General features: G+C 48.8%; 1 protein-coding gene across 3 annotated transcripts in view; it reads right to left on the bottom strand.

Moving 5' to 3' along the window:
• The window catches only part of CRIM1 (cysteine rich transmembrane BMP regulator 1), a 176605-nt gene that overhangs the window by 78090 nt on the left and 84753 nt on the right, over nucleotides 1–13762 (bottom strand). The gene's annotated exons all lie outside the window — the stretch shown is intronic.

The following is a 13762-nucleotide window of genomic DNA, read 5'->3' as shown; positions in this document are numbered from 1 at the left end:
AAAAATCCTCAGTTACTCCTCACTTGACTGCTCAACTTCTCAGCCTTGCATTCAACACCCTCAGGCTCACATACCGGTTTCCCCAATCTCTCTCTCCCAGTATTTCTCTTCATTTTCCTTACGCTACAGCCACACTGTTATTCTCCAAACCAGCCCTGGCTGCACTGCCCAGTCCCTCTCCCCACCCCCTCCTCTCCAGCTGTCTGTCTAGATCCCATCTGTCTTTCTAGGCCAGCCTCAAATAACTCCGCACTTTTTCAAGGCCTTCCTCCCACTGTTTTGTGGCGACTACATCTTCGTCTTCCCACAAGCTCTCTTTGGATCTACCATGTAGATTCGTTAAAGAAATACTTTTTAATGATGAAACAGAACAGGAGATGAGTAAATGGGAGACAGTATTAACTAAACAAAACAAAAGAAAGTGAGAAGGAAAGCAGTGAGATTTCTATATTGTGAACTAAAAAAAAGTATGCTAGGCAGGATACCTTGAAACAAAAGTGCTGAGAGCTCAAATTATAAATAAAACTACAAAAATAAAAAAAAATTAAATAACAGCATTGAGATGAAACTCACACAGCATAAAATTCACCCCTTTTAAGCGTGTTAATTCGGTGGATTATATTCACAGGGTTGGGCAACCATCATCGCTACCTAATTTCAGACCATTTCCATCACCTCGAGAAGAAACCCTGGACTCTCCACTCAGCCTCGCCAGCCCCTGGCACCCACTGGTCTATGCTCTGTCTCTATGGATTGGCCTATTCTGGGCAGTTCCTATTAATAGACTCATACAATATATGCACTGAGGGCTTTTAAACAAGGAGCAAACTGTATCTGCAATCTGCCAGAAAAATCAAGCCTCTAACGTTAACCTCAGTATTAAGATAATGATCAATCAAGGTAGCATATCAATAAATGTTTGCATAATGCAATCACAGCCAGAGCCAGGTGGATTGGTTAAGCTTTTTCTCCCTCAAACAGGTCAGGGATTCAGCTCACTGGGCATCTGAGCGCCCAAGAACAATGATGAACAGCACTCAGAAATCATCTCGGCCCCTAGAGGGCACTCCCTTCCTTAGGAGGCTCCTGAGAGGCAGTGCACACGTACGCTTCATGTTTGCTCCCTGGTCTGCAGAGTCCCAGGCAGGCCAGAGGCCAGGGTCCTGGCACAGCTTACAAGGTGCTTCTAGTCCGGCCTCTCCTTATCTTGCAGCTTCCAGGTTCCACTGGTTCCTCCTTATGCCCCGCAGCTGAACAACAATGGCAGCATGCCATTCACTCCATCCACCCACCCCTGCCCCGTGTCACCCTGTGCCACAGCTCAGATGTCCACACGCCTAACATCCCGGCCTCTTCTTTGCCCCGGTGAAGTCCACACAACTTAAGACCCCCTATTCTACAAGGCCATCTCTGATCAAGGAGCGGCCAGGCTTAACTTTCCCTCCTCTGACCTTCAGACGTACCCCGGGGTGCTGAACTCTGGGAGTGTACCTGCTCATCCCACAACATCAAAGTCCTACTTTTTCTCCTGTGAATTTCCCTAGTGCCGGGGACACATCTTTGTCACGTAAAGGAAAACAATGAATGATACAGGCATCCAAACAATCTGAAATGATTATTTTTTCATGGCTAATAAGTCAGAGATTAGACCATGCATTGGTTTTATGGTTTTTATTTTTATCAGTTTTAGATTGCGAGCTGATAGGTACAACATCAGTGTGTGGAGGGAAAGACTATGGGATTGGTCTGGAATGCGGACAGCAGAGTGCTAAACACAAAGACTGCTCTCTTCTGCAAGTGGGGGCCAGGGCTCCAGAATCTGCCTGCATAACAAGCTCTCCAGGGGATCCCGCTGGGATCGGGGACCCACTTTCTAAGAATCTGACTCCTGCCGGTGCAGGCTCTCGGGTCACCAGAGCTTAATTTGCACTTTCCACCGGAAGAGGTCAAGGTCAACTAGTTTGAACATCTTAACGAGAATGATGATTTGGAGCATTTGCTCTCAATCATTTACAATAAAGACTCCTTCCTGTGAGTCAGGCGCAGTGAAGCAAAGATCGACTGAATTTACTATCCAACACAATCACCACCACCACCTGTCCCCTGCCCCCGAACACGGGTGACCACTAGCAAGCCACTTAAACTCTGGGATGCTCCGTGTTCTCAGCCATAAAATGACATGGTTGGACCACAATGAGCTTTCTTCTAACTATAAAATCCCATGGTTCTCTTATTGCCAACCCCATTCCCATCACTGCCACAGTCCGATTCTGGCCCATCCCTGCCTACGTACTGCCTGCACCCCGTCCCCGGAGCAGACCACAGCTTCATGCCCCATGCTGGTCTCCTCCTGGCAGCAAGAACCCCGGCCTTCACACCCAGCTCAGGACAGGCCTTCTCTCTGAAGCTTTCTTGGTCTTTTCTTTCTTTTTTTTTTTTTTGGGGGGGGGAGGGTGGGAAAGAGAGGAGATGGGAAAGTATACTTATACACTTAGACATCCACTACTCTTTTTCCTTTCCTACGAAAGAAGACCGAGCTATGCAGGAGAAGCAGCAATACGCCCCACATATTGTCTCGTATCGCTAGGCTGTCTTCCTAACCAAGTTAGGGCTTCATTACTAAGTAGAAGAATCAATAGTTTGTTTTGCCAGAAGGACTAGAGAAACCGTAGAGGATACTAAACTATAGGGAACTGCCAGAAGGGGCCGTGGGGCGGAGGAGTCCTCTTTGCTACTCCCATGCCACTCAGCAAAGCGCAGGGGCGCCCTGGAATGTGCCCTCGTGGGGGGCGCCATGCAGAGCTGATAGTCAAATGTTATTCTAACATCCCCTGCAGTTAACTCCTTGGGTCGAGGAGGAAATCAGGAAGCAGCAAACCATCAGACTCCTCACGTTCCCCAAGCACACCCAAATCCCTGCCCTTGTCTGGAGAAACACCGACTCTGTGGGGTCCCTCCGTAAACGATGCCTCCCAACGCTGCTTTATCCCATGTCTGAACGGAGTGCTTGAGCCCTTCAAAAGGGGAGAGCCACTGCCTATAAATCAAAACCACTCTCCACACGTGGGAGGGTAGGTCTCCTTTTAGTCAGGAAACAAGGATAAACACAGAGTTAAAAGGGCAAAGTACTTGTGCTACTAGGATTCCACACGGTGTATTAATGAAATAACTGTCCGGAACGGAAAGCACAATGACACACAGAACATTCCTGTGCTGTAAAAAGTAGCTCCAACTTTAATGAAATCTAATGTACTCTCTACTAATTACATGTATTAACTCTTTCAGGAGTGTATGATGTTTTTAAAAAGAGGCTGCAAAGAAAACATCCAAAAAGAATGGGCTCCCCACCCGAGGGTCAGACGACCATTTGGAAAACTGTTCCTCCCCATGGACGTTTCTTAGGGTTATACTTTTCCTCCTGTCTCCCGGGAGGGATTTACCACTCTCTACGTCACACACCTCCTTCCCCTTTCCTCAAGCTAATTCCTAGATGATCTCCTTGCATTTCGCCCACTCAGGCAGAAATGGTGCATTCTTCACTTTCCTTTCAGAGGCATCAGCAAAGCCACTCTGAATTTTGGGGTGTTGATACATTTTTCCTGGGGAGTGGGGGGTGGTGGTGGTGGTGGGGTGGAAATTGGAGGATGCGCATTTATACAGGGGAGGTATAAATGGAGGGCTATTAGGCAAAGCGTTCCTTTGCGTTTCCTGGCATTAGTAATAATAATAACGCTCTCCTCTTCCTACCTGTGTCAAGGGGTCGGTGATTACGGCTCCCCGCTCCAGGTTAGGATGTGGCTCAGGAAACTTATGCTAAGGTGCTAAGTTAAAAGCAAAAGTGGTATAAACTGTAGGAGAATGGAAGTTGCAAGCCTCATGGTTCCTGTAGGGTTTATAAAATGATCTTCTAGAACCACGCCCCACGGGAGTGGGTGTGGCGATGAGAAAGCGATGACACGCGGCACACACTGCCCTGCTGCCTGGATGTGACGGGCTGGGGAAGAGAGCTGGGGACGTTTCCCCGGATTCCATCCTGGTGGCAGGAAACCCAGAGGCACAGAAACACGCCACGGTCCAGCGGAAAGGAAAACGGGACACCTGGGACCCGGCAGGCGCCCTGAACCACACTCCATTCAGCCCAACAACCTGTTAACGACCCGGACCCAGCCATGCGCTCTGGGCCTTTCCTTCCTGAGGCTGTGGTGGGCCAGGTGGCCTCAGAGGGTGGAGAGGGGGCAGGGGAGAGGCGCAGGAAAACCAGTCAGAAAAAGGAGGGGAAACGGGCACGGTGCACTCTGGGAAGGAGGAGGAGTGGGTCTGGATGTGGAGAGTCGGTTTTAATAGAGCAACACACGGCATTCTCCGTTCGGAGCCAGGACTGCCAAGTGCACGAGATATGCGTGCTTTGGAATGTGGGACTCGCTGGCGCGTGAGCAGGTGATTATTATTATTATTTTTTTTATATATATTTTATTGATTTATTACAGTGAGGAAGAGAGAGGGATAGAGAGTTAGAAACATCGATGAGAGAGAAACATCGACCAGCTGCCTCTTGCACACCCCCCACTGGGGATGTGCCCACAACCAAGGTACATGCCCTTGACCGGAATCGAACCTGGGACCTTTCAGTCCGCAGGCCGACGCTCTATCCACTGAGCCAAACCGGTTTCGGCAGAGCAGGTGATTATTTTGTGCCCATTTGCTGAGTGTGGACGTGCAGGAGGGCACTAAGCTGCAGGGCGGCTGGGGTCACACAGGTCCTGCCTTCCCTTCAGGGAGGTGTTGAACACATAATCACAAATGGGGGAAAGCGGGATGTGGGCTCTCCCATCCCCTTCCCGGGGCCGGTGAAAACCCCCACCGTGACTTCAGGACGACGCGTCCATGAGAGCCTGAGCAGAGTGTTAGCCTGGGCTGCTAACGCTCCTCCGGAGCCTGCTGGGCCGAGCAGGGCTGCAACAGCCGCCTTTCAGCACGTGTCCACTTGGGTGCACGGGGCTGTCAAGCCCCAGGCCTCTCATCCCTGTCATCAGTGCAGAGTGGGGACCCTCTGGCCTCCTATCCCCGAGGGAAAGTGCATCCCAGAGTCCTGCTCTGCTTCCGGGACTCGCCCTCCCACGCCGCCTTCTCTGCCTTCCCGACCTTTCCTGTGTGGACAACCTCTCAACACCCGAACATCACACCACCACACAGGGCACCCCTCAACCCTCTCCTACTCATCGCCTGGTTCGCCCTGAAGATGCTGTTTCCTTGCAGTGCCTCCAGGGAGACCACAAACTGCCCCCCCCCCCCCCGCCCCTTACTTGTTCACCTGGCTGACGGGAGGTGGACATTCTCCAGGCTGGCCTCTGGCTAGCAGCCCCATGTGGCTGCTCTCCTGTCAGCCAAGCCCTCCCTCGGGGGTGTTGCCTCCTACCCACTGCCTATGGGTGGGGGAGGGGGTTTCCAGAGAAAGCCATCTCACATCAGCCTTGGACTTGAGTTCTGGCCACTTAGGAGCCATATGGCCTTGGGCAAATGACATCCTCTCCCTAAGCCTCAACTGTACCAGATGTGAAAACGAAGCTCATTAAAATATGTCCTAGGACTGCTATGTAGATGAAGGAAGCGGATACATGCAAAGCACCTCGGACACAGAAGCATTCAACGCCTGCTAGCGATTTCATGTAATTCTAAGCTGGAAGGCTTCATGTCTATGTGGGAAAGGCGTTTTCAGCACTCTGACCTCACCCGATGTTTGGAATCCAGTGACTCTGACCCCCGCTCCCCTTCAGCCACTCACGCCGATGGCCACAACACTCTGAACTCTCTCAAGTGGAACATCCTACTCGCCGATCACAACGGCTCACCCAGTTCTCTCATGCGTATGCTCCCCCGCACTGACTCATCACCCTCACGGCACCTCGACTCCCCAGATCCTTCCCTTCTCTCCTCAGTCTGGGCCTCGTCCGGAGTGTACCTCCTTAATGAGAGAGCCCCAAACCCCTGGGGCTTACCTGAACCACCACCCTCATGATGCCTTTAAACGTCCTGCCCCTTTAACCTGCGTTTGCATCTGGTCCCTTGACCCCCAACCCCAGGTTAGTTAAGTCCGGAGACGGCAAACCTGAAGTCTGCAGGAGCTGGGCGGGAATCCTGGAGCGCAGCTACTCCAGAGGACTCCAGAGGGCCCCTGCTCCCAGGGGGCGTCACTACTCCTTCCGCATAGACACGACAGGGGCGGTGCTGCTGTACCTTCCACATGCTCCAGGGAAGCCAGGTTTTCACGTGAAGCCTCCCAGTTTTTCAGTGTTGGTGAGTAATCTAAAGATGCCCCACCCCCGCCCCCCAAAGTAGGCAAAAGGAAACATGTCTGGGGGTCAAATTCAGTCCCAAGGCTGCCAATTGCAAATTGCCACTCAAACCAATGACCTCCTCCTCTGTGCGGCTGAGGGCTGCTGGGGAGAAGCACACGCCCAGCAGTAGCTGTCCTACGTCCTCAACCCTGAAGCTCCTCATGTGAATGGCAAACCTCCACTCACGCCCAGGGATCACTTCTCCAGGATGCTTCTTCTGACCAGGTGACAGCTGATGCTGTGTGTACTTGTGCCCGGCAGTGTGAGGGGCACAGACTGCGAAGGGTCCATCAAGTGGGGAGGCGTGGGGGTGGGGGAGAGGACATTCCGGGAAAAGGGAAAAACCCAGTCAAATGTACAGAAACAAGAAAGGCTGCCGTGTGCTTAGACTGGAGCAAATAGTTCAGCCCACCAGGAGCATATTACGTTGGGAAGGGGACTGGGGGACCTTGTAGAGGGGCCTGCAGGGGACGTGGCTAGACAGGGTGGCCAGGGATGGGCACTAAGGGATCCTGCATATCACATTGAGAAGCATCTTTAATGGAAAAGATCTTAATCAAGGGATGCAGTCTTGCAAAGAGGAGGTCATCTGAGGAGAAAACAACTGTCATGAATTTCATTCTTCTCGAATCATAAAGATAGGTGGGATTAGAATGTTTTAAGTCGCAAAAACATATCAGAAGTTTAAAAAGCAATGACGCCAATAGCCTAGAATGCCCTTTCCTCTTTCTCCATCTGCCGGACTCTGACTCATTCTTAAAGATTCAGTTCAAAAGTCAAAACTGACAGTTTTCCGAATGGGAATTAAGATCCCTTTGCTCTGTGAGCTTACTTTTCTCTTTCGCACACTTCTGCTTCTCAAGCACGCGGCAGCTCAAGTGCTAGTGGTTTATACACACTCGCCTTCCCTTTGGACTGCAGGCTCCTTCGCACTGGTGACGTCTTAGTCCCCGCAGGTAGCACAATGCCTGGCACAAGATAAACACTCAACCATTTGTTCCCTGGACACATCACAATCACTATGGGATCCTGATGCTAGGACTCGCCACAGGTGAGCTGTCTATGAATGCAGTGAAAAGCACACATTATTTACCTGGGTTAGGCACTACATAAGGCGCATCCTTACCATCAAAAACTACACCACCTAACGTCTTAGGAAGCGTCAGAAGAGTCTTCAAGAAACCATGGTCTCGCTGTGGAAATCAAAGCACTGGATCACGTCATCACCAGAGCCATGAGACACAACTTCTTTCCTTTCCAAACAAGGGCAAAGTCAGGAAGAGATGTAAAAGGCAGCTGTCTGTCTGATACACTGGACTGACTGAGCATGAAGTCCTAGAGAAACTAGCCGTCTCGACCTCCAGGGTCCCCAGTTAAGCGGTTACATACCTACTTGGGGCGAACAGAACCCCAAGCCGTCTGCACACAGTGTCTACACAACAAGGGGGAGCCCTGTCGCCCCCACCCAACGTAAAGGTGCAAATGAAGAGTGAAACACATGCTATGGAATTTGGGGGTGCGTCTGGCATTATTTACCTGGGTTAGGCACTACATAAGGCACATCCTTACCATCAAAAACTACACCACCTAACGTCTTAGGAAGCGTCAGAAGAGTCTTCAAGAAACCATGGTCTCGCTATGGAAATCAAAGCACTGGATCACGTCATCACCAGAGCCATGAGACACAACTTCTTTCCTTTCCAAACAAGGGCAAAGTCAGGAAGAGATTATGTCCTCAACCCTGAAGCTCCTGGAGGAGGGTTTTAACATTTCAGGTTTGCTGACTTGTGATGCGGACAACTTCACAACACACTTTTGCAGAGCTGTCTGGTACCGTGGTTCTGGCGGCCTGTGTCCTGAGGATGACGACGTCAATGGGGGTGGGCAGGGTTCGTAGGATCCACGCGGAGGAGTCCGCTTTCCAAGTTTACCGCGAGTGCAATGGAAATTCACAGCTGAGTAGCTGTCTTTCAGTGACAGTCAGAGGGCCACGTATGTGGACTCTGGGGATGGCCAGGCCCCTTCAGACCAAACTGTAAGCCACTGAAGCCAGAGGGAGAGCCTTGATGATCTTTGTTTCAGGACTGAAACCCATATAAAACAAAACTATACACTAGACACTGGTCAAACTCACGGGGAAACACAGGTCTAAGGCGTGTGGGAAGGAAGCGCAGGGCTTCCACATACGAAGCAAATTACTGACAGATTAACGTCTCTGCACGGAGACAGTTCATCTCCAGTGGGCAAGGGCTCTACTTCTAGGAAAGCATAGTTTCCTCCATCTGGGGACACGTCCAACAACAACATGGAATTCCTACAACTATTTTGTTTTAAAAACATCGGAGTTTAATATAGACTCTGGCTTTTTTAGTTATGAGATGACTTGCCCTTTTGGGCCAAAAATTACTGTGACAGAGGGCAACAGAATAGATGTTCTTTTCTTAGTTGAGAAAGAAGGGCTTCGAATACATTTCCAAACTTTCCCCCCACATGTGTTTAAAAACAAGAGAGAACGCTATCATGATAGCACGTCAGGAGTCAGAGAAATGGTTTAGATCCATGCTATGCTAATGCATACTTTACATATTGTATAATGTTACGTTTCCCCTTAAAAGCAGCTGGATAAATTATCCAAATGAAAGGAAACCACCAAAGAAGTGAACTGAATGAGAGAAATTTGCCTACCAACAGACTGATATTTAAACACAGGAAATGAAAACTATTATTAAGTGCCATCTTCTCTGAGACAAAGTCTTAGGAATAGATAATAATTAATTATAAGGTTTGATAATGTCCTTTTAAAAATGCATCTCTAGGGCCAATTTCCACTAGCTATTCAAGTAGATATTATACAAGTAATTTAATCACCTAACACGATGTTAAAAGCATATGGGTCTACGGTACATATTACCTCATGATCTAAAGAGCTTAATACCATCTCAAAGAACTAGGGCGTGCTCCCGGTGCTATGAAAAAAAAAAACACCTGTCAGTTCCAAGCCACCCTCCGGATCAGGCTCTGACCTATGTGCCTGGTTGGGCTAATGTGCCCGTGTTCCTGTGTAATCCTCAACCCCTTGTCCCCCCAGCACCCTCCTAGAGGCTTCAACCAGCAGAATGATGGGCTGAGGCTCTGGAGATATGAGCTGACTGAGGAGCTCTGGGAAGTTCAACCCCCCAAGTGTAAGTAGGTTAGCAAACAAAGTGAAAGCACTCTTGACACTGTCCCCCCACGACTATTACTCAGAAGCAATGGATGACTCAGACGTTACTGGAGCAGAGGAATAGGAAAATCCACCGAGTTCTCAGTACGATGGGAAATGTGTGATTCTATGACTTAAAAGTATAAGCAAATAGGGAAAGATATGAAAAATTATCATGAGCTATTTTCTGTTTTCTTTTTTAGGTCCTTGGTTTCTGACTTTGGACTTAAAGCTGGCATTATTACTTTATGGCTTTTTCTTAAATTCAGGTTTTATTATTTGGTACAAAGCCAGTTCATTAATTTTCTTGAGGGCAGACTCCTCAGTTGGTGTGTGTTCTCTTCTTACCACCTTCCAAAGGTCTGAAGCTGTTTTGAACTGGCTGAGGTGCTATCTGTTAGGCTGTTGAGTTCCTTCCAGCCTGGGCCGTCTTATTCATCGCCGTACCCCACACCCAGCCCCGTGTTCTCTGTCTACCGTGAGGTCCCCCGTGAGTCGTTGCCATTTAACTGAGCCCTTTCCAATCTTCGTCGTTTTCACTCACTGTATTTTTGAGGTTAGATTCATTCCGATTCAACTCAAGCACTTCTGAAGGGAAGAGACGATCTGCCAAAGATTCCTTTCCGCTGGCTTCATCCGGTATGAGTCAACTTCAGGCTGTGAATTCTGGAACCCCTGAAAGCTCCTTTCCGAAATATCTGTATCCTTCCCAAGAAGCAGCGTACTAGCAATCTGCTAAGGTTCCGTCATCAAAACACGGTATCGCACCAAGAAGCCAGGACCGAGGAATGGGAACGAAGCATCCTCGATTTTCCACGTGAAGCAGCAGTATGAACTTGTGCACGCTACAGAGAAGGCGAGTTCCTCCCCGCTGCTCTGGTTGTGGCCTGTATATCTGACATATCCCAGATACAACGGGGATGGCATCCTGCCTTTTATCTTACTTCACTCCCTGGACCTACTGAGTCTGGAGCTATTATGAAAGATGACAGGGTATGAGTTGGAAATGGACTTTGAAGGTGCATGTCTTGTAAGAGAGAAAACCGAGGCTTAAACAAAAACATGCAACTTAATTCAGCAGATTGCTCTTAATTTTAAGAGAAAAAGAAAGTGATGGTCCAATCAAAGTTAGGAACAAAGAATCTAAAACTCTTCCCCGAAGGCAATGCTCTGTGTGTCAATGTGTTTGTGTATAAGTTAGTGTGAAATATAGAACACTCCAAGAAGAATATGGGAAGAGCTAGATAAAGAGGGGTCACCGGGAAGAGAGACAAAGACAGAACCTCAGGGAAAGTACAGCTGGAAGAAACCAGCACCCAGGTGGGTCCGGGAGCCCCAAGCACAGCACGTAGTTCATGCCAATCAACGTGTGGAGGTATGAGAATGCTACACCTCACCCTCCCCTGAGCACGCCCACCAAGGCAGGCCCACGGCAGGGACAGCCATGTTCTGTTAGAAAGCAGTCTCTAAGAGTAAAGCCTTATCACGTGAATCCAGCCTTTGGTCAGATTGCCTCTGCACCTGCTATATAAGGAACTATCTATTTACAGGTATATTTGAAAACCGTAATAGGCCATCTATTTTATTGGATTATCACCCAGCTCTACAATTCAGCCAGCGCTGATGACTGTGGTTTAAATCGTTAGTCTAATAGTTTATTTCTTTTTGCCATTTCTAAGGTTTCTCAGTGAAAAAAAAAAAAAAGGAACCACAATTCTTTCATGACTTCATTTGGACTTTCTCCCCTTCCTCTTACTATGCAAATCATGTATTTCCCTATTATCTGTGAGACACTGGGATTTTCCTAAAACTTTCCTTCTCCTTCCTTTCCCAGTCTTCTGCTGCCAGCGGCATGGGTTCCTCCCCCACTAATGGGTTTGGGAAAGTCAACGAATGGAAAGGTCGAAGTTACTTTTGCGATCGTCAAATCCCACCTTCTCCTCCCTCTCTCACAGACAAGAAAGCAGTCCCCGAGGAAGGGAGAGGCGTGTCCAAGTTCACGCAGAAAGGGGCCTGGAGGCTAGCGCTCAACATCAGCCAGGTGCTCTCTGCACGGTGCCACGTGATGTGTGGAGGATTCTTCAGCCGCTGGACAGTTTGTTCACATGTTCTTCGCTCACAGAGGACAACAACAAAGCAACGCAGAGGACATGGACTGTTAAGCCTTCCGAGTGGGGCTGGGGAGGGGCTCAGGCTGACGGACAGGGCTGCCTGGTGTGGCTTGTACTAACAGCACAGCCTGGCCCTGCCACTCACCGGGCAGGGCCCTTCTCAGGTGAAAGCATCCATCTCTGAAATGGGAGAGCCATGCAACCTGGCCCCTGGTGGAGGGGGAAGTGTGTGTGTGTGCGCACCTGTGTAAGCGCTATGATTCAGGCTCGACTACATTTCCACTGCAAAGTCACAGAGCAGTCAACATTTATCTAACATAATCATAGAAAATCTTTAATTCTTTTGGACTAATTCTTTTTTATTTTTAAAAAATATATTTTATTGATTATTTTACAGAGAGGAAGGGAGAGGGATAGTTAGAAACATCGATGAGAGAGAAACATCGATCAGCTGCCTCCTGCACACCCCCTACTGGGGCTGTGCCCGAAACCAAGGTACATGCCCTTGACCGGAATCGAGCCTGGGTCCCTTCAGTCCGCAGGCTGACGCTCTATCCACTGGGCTAAACCGGTTAGAGCTCTTGTATTTTTTTTAACATATTTTTACTGATTTCAGAGAGGAAGGGAGAGGGAGAGAAAGAGAGAATCATCAATGATGAGAGAGAATCATTAACTGGCTGCCTCCTGCATGCCCCACACTAGAGATCAAGCCCGCAACCTGGGCATGTGCCCTTGGCCGGAATCGAACCTGGGACCCTTCAGTCTATAGGTTGACGCTCTAGCCACTGAGCCAAACCGGCTGGGGCTGGACTGGAAAAAAGTTTACATGTTTCCATATCTTGATTTAAAAATAAAAAAACCCTGCTCCCTGGTGGAGGGGGAAGAATGTGTGTGTGTGTCTCAGCAAGAGATGTAACTGTTGCAGATACAGGTTCTGAAAGAGAACCAGTCATTTTAGTCAGAGAGGCCAGAGCCAGGAAGAAGCTTGGGAGCCAGGCTCGCTGTGCTGGGCTCGAGCAGGAGAAACCCTATTTTAAGTTTGAACACTAGAAACAATGACTTATTTCCACCACCAAACAATCCGGTTGGGTTTTTCTCCATAACTTTTAAGAAAAATGCCTATTTACAGACAGAAATTGATAACAGAACGTTTCAGAACAAAAAGTTTGGGACAAATCTCATTAAAATAAATTTAGAAAGGGTGACTGTCAGTAACATTATTACCCTCATTCATCTTAATAAAAATATAAAAATAGTTATGTAACAAATCAAAATGCACAGGGTATTGAAAACCTCATTTGAGTTACAGTGCAAGTGAATAATGTAGAGAGGTAATACTGTCTAGATTTTTAACTAGTTAATGTCTACCCTGGAAGCCTTATCTACAATGACTGGTGAAAAGTTACCGAGGTCAAGGGAAGATTCTGTAAAATCGGGCACACACACTGGAGATAGCGAAGAGTGAGGAGTGTAGAGAACAAAACTGTGACCTAGGAGCTCTCTTGAGGAATAGCCCCGCGCGGCTGAGGGCAGGGCTGGCTGGCACAGGAGAACATGGGATGCCCAGGCGTACAGCCCAGGCTGGGTCTACCCTCTACCAATCTGGTGGGTCCATTTCCCTCAGACAACCATGATTGAATCAACCACTATAGAGGAGAATTTCCATGCAACACCCTTAAAAGGTTTTACTGTGGGTTTGTTTTGGAATTGACTTGGTTTCATGAGGCAGGTCTTGTGACGTTTCCTTTGGGTGATGAGAGTCGTCCATTCCTGAAGGAGAGGAGTTACTAAATGATGCCTAAAGCTGAGGTGGTGCTCCGAGGCTCCTCGAGCATGTCTGCTCCCAGGCCAACTGCTGATGGGCAAGGGAAGAGAGACCCAGAAAGGCAGGGAAAGGAGCTTAACGACCAGGTTACTTGAAGGGCACCCGAGGACCGGAGCCCCAGGGCCAGAAGGACGTTCACCTTGGGAAAGGGTCACATAGCTGCAGCCCTCCACTTTCTACAACGAGAAAATGAAATCGAACGAGCACCTACATGACTAAATGTATGCCATGGCAGGTTAAAAATGGCCACAAATTCTTTGCCGTTTCTCCTGTGGGATCTATTGTCTGC

The sequence above is a fragment of the Eptesicus fuscus genome, chromosome 16 (genome assembly GCF_027574615.1).
Source record: "Eptesicus fuscus isolate TK198812 chromosome 16, DD_ASM_mEF_20220401, whole genome shotgun sequence".
NCBI classification, from domain to species: domain Eukaryota; kingdom Metazoa; phylum Chordata; class Mammalia; order Chiroptera; family Vespertilionidae; genus Eptesicus; species Eptesicus fuscus.
The sequence above is the reverse complement of the archived record's forward strand: the minus strand, read 5'-3'. Positions and strand labels throughout refer to the sequence as shown.